The sequence below is a fragment of the Pteropus alecto genome, unplaced genomic scaffold (genome assembly GCF_000325575.1).
Source record: "Pteropus alecto unplaced genomic scaffold, ASM32557v1 scaffold280, whole genome shotgun sequence".
Taxonomy (NCBI): Eukaryota; Metazoa; Chordata; class Mammalia; order Chiroptera; family Pteropodidae; genus Pteropus; species Pteropus alecto.
This window is the reverse complement of record NW_006430057.1, coordinates 1,362,015-1,369,115: the sequence shown is the minus strand read 5'-3', so window position 1 is coordinate 1,369,115 and position 7,101 is coordinate 1,362,015. Positions and strand designations below refer to the sequence as shown.

The 7,101-nt window shown below is 36.7% G+C and overlaps 1 protein-coding gene and 1 non-coding gene across 2 annotated transcripts in view; both read left to right on the top strand.

Annotated features, from left to right (window-relative positions):
* WDR44 (WD repeat domain 44) overlaps positions 1-7,101 on the top strand; it is a 128,419-nt gene that overhangs the window by 104,070 nt on the left and 17,248 nt on the right. The gene's annotated exons all lie outside the window — the stretch shown is intronic.
* On the top strand, positions 1,925-2,043 carry LOC112479189. Its single transcript, XR_003046093.1, has one exon. It is a non-coding gene; the product is annotated as a 5S ribosomal RNA (ribosomal RNA).

The following is a 7,101-nucleotide window of genomic DNA, read 5'->3' as shown; positions in this document are numbered from 1 at the left end:
GACCAGTGGAACAGAATCGAGAGTCCAGAAGTAAACCCATATTTATATGGGCAAATAATTTTTGACAAAAAAGCCAAAAACAGACAGTGGAGAAAGGAAAGCCTCTTCAATAAGTGGTGCTGGGAAAACTGGAAAGCCACCTGCAAAAGAATGAAACTAGGTTGTTGTCATCTCCACACACCAAAATTAACTCAAAATGGGTGAAGGACCTGAATATAAGACCTGAAACAATAAAATGCATAGAAGAAAACATAGGAACTAAACTGAAAGACCTTGGACTTATAGAGGATTTTATGAATTTGACCTCAAAAGCAAGGGAAGTGAAAGCTGAAATAAATGAATGGGACTACATCAAACTAAAAAGCTTCTGCTCAACAACAAAAGAATCGTTAATAAGGTAAAGAGACAACCATTTGAATGGGAAAATATATTTGCAAGCAACACCTCTGATAACGGCCTAATATCCAAAATATACAAAGAATTCATACAACTCAATAACAACAAAAAATCAAATGATCCAATTAAAAAAATAGAGGACCTGAACAGACACTTCTCCCAAGAAGACATACAAATGGCACCAAGAGAAAAGCAATTAGTTGCCTACAGGGGAGCACTCATAAGACTGGCAGCTAATTTCTTAAAAGAAACTATACAGACAGAAGGACTTGGCACGAAATATTTGATGTGAAGAAAACCCAGGATCTTCATTCTTTATCCAGCAAAGCTATCATTTAGAGTTGAAGGACAGATAAAGGGCTGCCCAAAGAAAAATAAGCTAAAGGAATTTACCAGCACCAAACCAGTATTACAGGAAATGTTGGAAGGACTTCTTTAAGATGTAACATCATGTATCAAAAACAGTAATAAAAATGGTAATAACGACATATTTATCAATAAGTACCTGAAATGGAAAAGAATTAAGTACTCCAACCAAAAGATAGGGAAACTGAGTGTATAAGAAAACAATACCCCTACATATGCTGCCTACAAGTGACTCACTTCAGATTAAAAGACACACACAGAATAAAAGGAAGGGAATGGAAAAAGATACTGCCTTGAAGGACCTAGTGGGTGTTGTGCTGAATGAAATGGGTTGGATAGAGAAAGACAAATATTGCATGTTTTCACGTATATGTGGAATCTATAGAACAAAATAAACAACAACAACAACAAAAATGGAAACAAATTCATAGACACAGAATATTTTGAGGGCTACTAGATGGGGGGGGTTGGGTTGATGGCAAAAAAGGGCAAAGGGATTAAGAAGTTACAAATAGATACAAAATTGTCATGGAGATATAAAGTGTAGCATAAGGAAAATCGTTAAAATGTAATAAATCTGTAAGGGATAAGAGGGGTACTATATTTAGTGGAGTGATCACTTTTTGAGTTACATAGATCTCTAATTACTATGCCATATGAGTGAAACTAATATATTGTATTCCAACTATAATTGGAAAAAATTATTGAGTTGTACGATGTAAATATGAGCAACTAATTGTCTCTTATATTTCAATAAAACTGCGGAAAAAGTGAAAAATAGGAATTAGAGAAAAAGCATTTAAATCAATTCTTCTGCATGCAAATTGGCTAACTCTTTTTTTAATAGAAAAGTTTTCAAGAATTTCTTTAAAATGATAGAGCATATCAGGGAGCAGCATGAGTTCTGGCTCTGCTGTTAGATTTCGGACTTTGGTTAAATAGTTTCCCCACTCCCTGCGCCTCAGTTTCCCTATATGCAAAATAAAGGGTTTGACACAAGGGTGTTTCATGTCCTTCCAGCTCTAACTGGTGATTTTGCCACCTAGTTCACCTAGTTTTTATTTTCCCTTTAGCAATCTGTTTTTAGGCCACTGTGTATTTTCAGTTTACCTCCACTAGAGGGTAGCCAGAGAAAGGAGACGAGTCTCAGAAAAGTTCCTTGGTCTACGGCCATGCCACCCTGAACAAGCCCGATCCCCTCTGATCTCGGAAGCTAAGCAGGGTCGGGCCTGGTTAGTACTTGGATGGGAGACCACCTAGGAAGACCAGGTGCTGTAGGCATAAAAAATAAAAAAGAATAAGGGATTGTAAGCTGACAGGGTCCTTATAATCTGTGAGGTCAACCAAAAAAAAAAAAAAAGTTCCTTGTACAGTTGTATCCTTTGCAGCCAGTATTGTCCAAAAAAATTAAAGTGATGGAAGAAATTGATGTTACACGGACTAAAATGAAATTGGGATTTCTGTTAGTTTCATTTGTCTTTGCTATTGTGCTCCTTTATTACACAAAGCAATTTATGAGTGTTTTACATAATTATATTTTTATTCAATATAAGAAAATCAAGTATATATTTGCCTTGTCCAGATTGTTTATCCCTAGCTAAGAAATTCAGTCTTTACTAAATCAATCTTCAAGGCCATCCCTTTCCCATTCTTTTTACTGGAATTTGCAATCAAGAATTTGATCTGAAAATGCATTGATTTCCATTTAATTACCACAAAAATATCCAGGTCTGTGGACAACTTTCTGATCAACTTTGTTTCCCATTACTCCCCAGAAATTATCTTATACCCCAGAGATGCATCTTTCTATAAAAATCCCATAAACATACCCTTGGTGTTTGTGGGGCTGACCCAGTTGTGGTATGATAGAAAGAGCCGCAAGCTGAAGTCAAAAGAGCTCTCTGGAGAAATGGCTGATTTCACAGGTAGGCACAAGATGAGTCTACAATGTATTGTTATGCCAGAAATTAAGGAAGAGCTCAAAATAAATGATGGGATTATGTCATAAGGACAGGAACCATCCTGAAAGGGCCTTAGATGAAATCTGTGACAAATTGAGAAGCAAAGTACAATAATGAATTATGAAACATTGAAAAAATAGCCATGAGTCCATACCAATAATAAACAAATAAATAAATAAACAAACAAAATGGAGAAGGGAGGGGTCTTATTTACAGTAGAGTACAACTGGCGAAGGTGAAGGAAGTGCTTGAGTTGGAAATCATCATTTTCCAACCATTAAGTTAAAAGTCAGAAAAAATCATCATAAACTTTTGAATGAGTAGGATATTTGCATGATCTTAATGTACTGCTTGTTAATTGCATAGTAAAAAAATAACTGTACAGTGAAGAAATTGGACAACACCTTGGCCAAGTGATCAGAACTAACATAACTAGTGAGGTTATGGACAACATATGTCTCTAGATGTGAGACCCTGAGAAGGACCCAGCATCACTTATTTTTGTTATTAATATTAATAACATTAATATTTCATCTGAGAATGCATCACCTGAATTTAATCATGAGGAAATATTAAACAAACCTCAAATAAGAAACGTTCTGTTGAAAAAAATAAAAAAGAGGGGGTGAGAATCGTATTATTTAAAAATGTTAATTTAATAAAAGACAAAGTCTGAAAAAAAGAGACAAAGTCTATGGAAATGTTTTCAGAAATTACAGAGTCATGATAATTAAATACATACCTGATCCTAGTCTGGATCTTATACGGGAGGGGGTATAATGCAAGAAAGGATATCATTGAGTCAATTGACAAAATTAGACACATGGTGGATTACATGAAATTGTGTATTAAATTTACTGAAGTTGATAACTGTACTCTGGTCATGTAAAAGAATATCCCTATTCTTATGAAATATACACCAAGGTGTTTAGAAATAATGAGTCATAAATTATGTAACATTCTCAAATGGTTCAGAAAAAATATGAATATGCTGAGAGAAAGAGCATGTACAAATGAGCTATAAGGGTAATAATAGGTAGTTTTTATACCATTCTTATTGCAACTTTTCTGTAATTTTGAAATTATTTCTAAATTTAAAAGCTTAAAAGATGTGGTTGCAAATCCTGACCATGCCCCTTAGATCTCTCTGACCACAGGCAATATGTATGACTTCGCAGCAGAGACAGTTACCAATCATTGAGCACTTACATGAGTCAGGCATTGTAGTAAGCATTTTACCTGCATTATCTCAGTTCTTGAAACAATACTTCAAAACCTGATTGTATAGATGAGGAAACTGAGGCTCAGTGTTCAGTAATTTAACCAAAATCATCTAGTTATTAAGTGTCAGGGTTGAAATTTGAACTCAGGCCTGATACTAATGCACTATTTCCAAAAAAGATAACAGTACTTAGTCATACTTTATTTTTTCTTTTTACAAAGCAATCATGATATTATAAAAAATTATTTAACTAATTTATTTAATATTGTGACAGTTTCTTTTCTGTTCTCCCCTACTGCCCACAGGGACAGAGGCCTTTGCCTAGTTTATTTAGTGATAGATTCTCAGGCATCTTGAATAATGTCTGGCACCCAGTAGGTATTCGCTAATGTTTATAATGAAGACTAACACCTCAGGAGTGTTGGGAGAATTAAATAAGATGATATGTAAATAACACTTTGGTATCCTTTGCTGTGACTTTTGGACAAGTTTGTAACTTTTGAAAATTAAATTTACTGGGGTGATATTGGTTAATAAAATTATATAGGTTTCAAGTGTATAATTCAATATGTCTATGTATATTGCATTGTGTATTCACCACCCAAAGTCAGATTTCCTTCCATCACCGTATATTTGATACTCTTTACCCTTATCTAAGTCCCCCTACCCTTTCTCTCTCATAACCACTACACTGTTATCTGTGTCTATAAGTTTTTGTTTGTTTGTCTTGTTCGTTTGTTGCTTTCAGTTTTATAACTCACATATAAGTGAAATCATATGGTTCTCGACTTTTTCTGCCTGACTAATTTTGCTTAATAATCCATCTTCTGGGTATCTACCTAAAAATTTGAAAACATTTATTCATAAAATATGCACCCCGATGTTCATAACAGCATTATACATGGTGGCCAGGAAGTGGAAGCAACTGAAGTGTCCTACAATAGATGATTGGATAAAGAAGCTGTGGTACATATATACAATGGAATATTACTCAGCCATAAGATGAAATGAAATACTGCCATTTGCGACAACATGGATGGATCTTGAGATTATCATGCTAAGTGAAATAAGTTTGTAACTCTTGAGCAGAGTCTCTGTCAGTTCTCACAAAGCTTTGTCTTTCGAAGCTTTAGAAGTGACGAATCTCTCCTCCTCAGAGAACAAAGGTGCACAGGCCTCTACCTTGCATGCTTGTGATCAGATGGAAGACAACCAGGCTACAAGGCATCTATGAAACACCTTAAAGGCACTAAGTTACAGGAAATATTTCATAACAAGACAGGTTTTTAAATATGGATAATTTCCCAACTTTTTCAACTCCTGGACACTGGCAAGGAAACCCTTCTTTTCCCAAGGGAAACAGATTATCCATTCCATTGGAAATGAAAGTGTGATGGTAATATCTCCATTCTACGAGCCTCGGAGAGGCTGAAAAATGATAGGGTGGGGTGATGGCAGGAAGTGGAAACTCAGGACCAGACCAAACAACACTGAAATCTCAAGCATGTTCTTAGTATATCATGCTAGCCTCACTTTAAAGAGGAAATAAAAAGAAAGAATGAGAAAAAATATATATGCTAGCCAAACAAAAGTAAGCAGTAGTCTGTGATTTTCATGAGAAAAATGTCTGGTGTTGCTAACCACTTTATCGCAACCCCTAGCCCAGTGCCTGGCATATAGTAGGTACTCAGTATATGTTCATAAACTGATGAACAGTTAGTTTGTGCTGCAGTAACAACCCCCTAAATCGTAGATACTTACAACAAATATTTATTTCTTGCTTGTGGTTCTGTGGGCTGGCTATGGGTCTACAAGGCTCAACTAGCCTGGCTTCTTAGGCTTGGGTGGAGATTTGCTCCTCAATTCAGGCTCCATACCAGAGAGGATCAGCCACCTGTAGCATGCTCAAATTTTAGTGTATGGCAGGGGTACAAGAAGGAAGCAAAAATACAAGATGCCTCTAAAAGTCTCTGTTCATAACTGAAACACTGTCATTTGGGCTCATGAATATATTCCACCTACTCTAATGGATGGAATATGCTGCAAAGTTGCATGGCAAAGGATTCAGAGGTATGATTTTGTTGTAGGGAGAAGGTAGGGATGAGAATAATAATACAATACTACAGATACTCTTGTCCACACACCAGAACAGAACTGAAGTGATATGAAGGCCTGTTTGTGTTATTCTGATTATAATTACTCATGCATCTGTGGCTTATTTCAATATGACCTATCTTTTGCACTGGATAAGAGCCCCTTGAGTGTCCAGATGGTGTCAGGTTTGGCTCATCATTGAATCCCCAGCATCTAGAACAGTGCCTAGTATGTGGTAGATGCTTAAGAAATATCATTGAAATAATGGATGAATAAATGGATCTCTGTATGTTTCATTAGAATTTTTACATGATCCACCTCTCTTTACAAAATCTCAGAGTATTTCACAGTTCAGTAATAAATGCCCTATAATCACTTCATAGAACAGAAGTCACTGTTAGGATTTATAAGAACATATTACAAAAGGACAAAGGTTTATTTAAAAGATTCTAGGCTATTTGGAGAAACATGGCGGAGTGAGAGACATCTCCAGATCTCTCCCCTTGAAACAACAATAAGCTGAACAACTAAAACTCAACAAAAAACACCCAAATTGCACATCAGCATGTCTGAGCATGGGATCTGCGCAGAAGAGCTACCACAGATCAAAACCCCAGGTGTCAGGGCAGTGGACTGGGAGAAAAAAAGAAACTGTCTCTTGCAGCCACCGGAGCTACCTGTAGGAGGAGGGGGAGAGAAAAGGTGCAGCGAGTTCCCTGAGCAACCCTGTCTGGAAAACTTCTGAGTACCACCCAGCCGGAGGCAAGTCCCAGTCATCAGCACAGAAAACAGAGGAGCAGGATGGCAGAGAAACAAGAGTTAAGTTTTACCGGCCACGGTTGCAAAACCAAGGCTGAGCAACAGCCCTCAATTGCCAACCCAGAGGGCTCCCCCACATACCCTCTGAGACCAAACACCACGGGGCCCCAGGGGAATCTGAGCAAACACTACCAAAACTGTTGCTAAAACTGACAGGGACTGAAACTGAGGGTAGCGAGTGTGATTAAATATCTACAACACAATTAAAAAGGCATTTAGGATTTATATAAAGAAGGGATCACA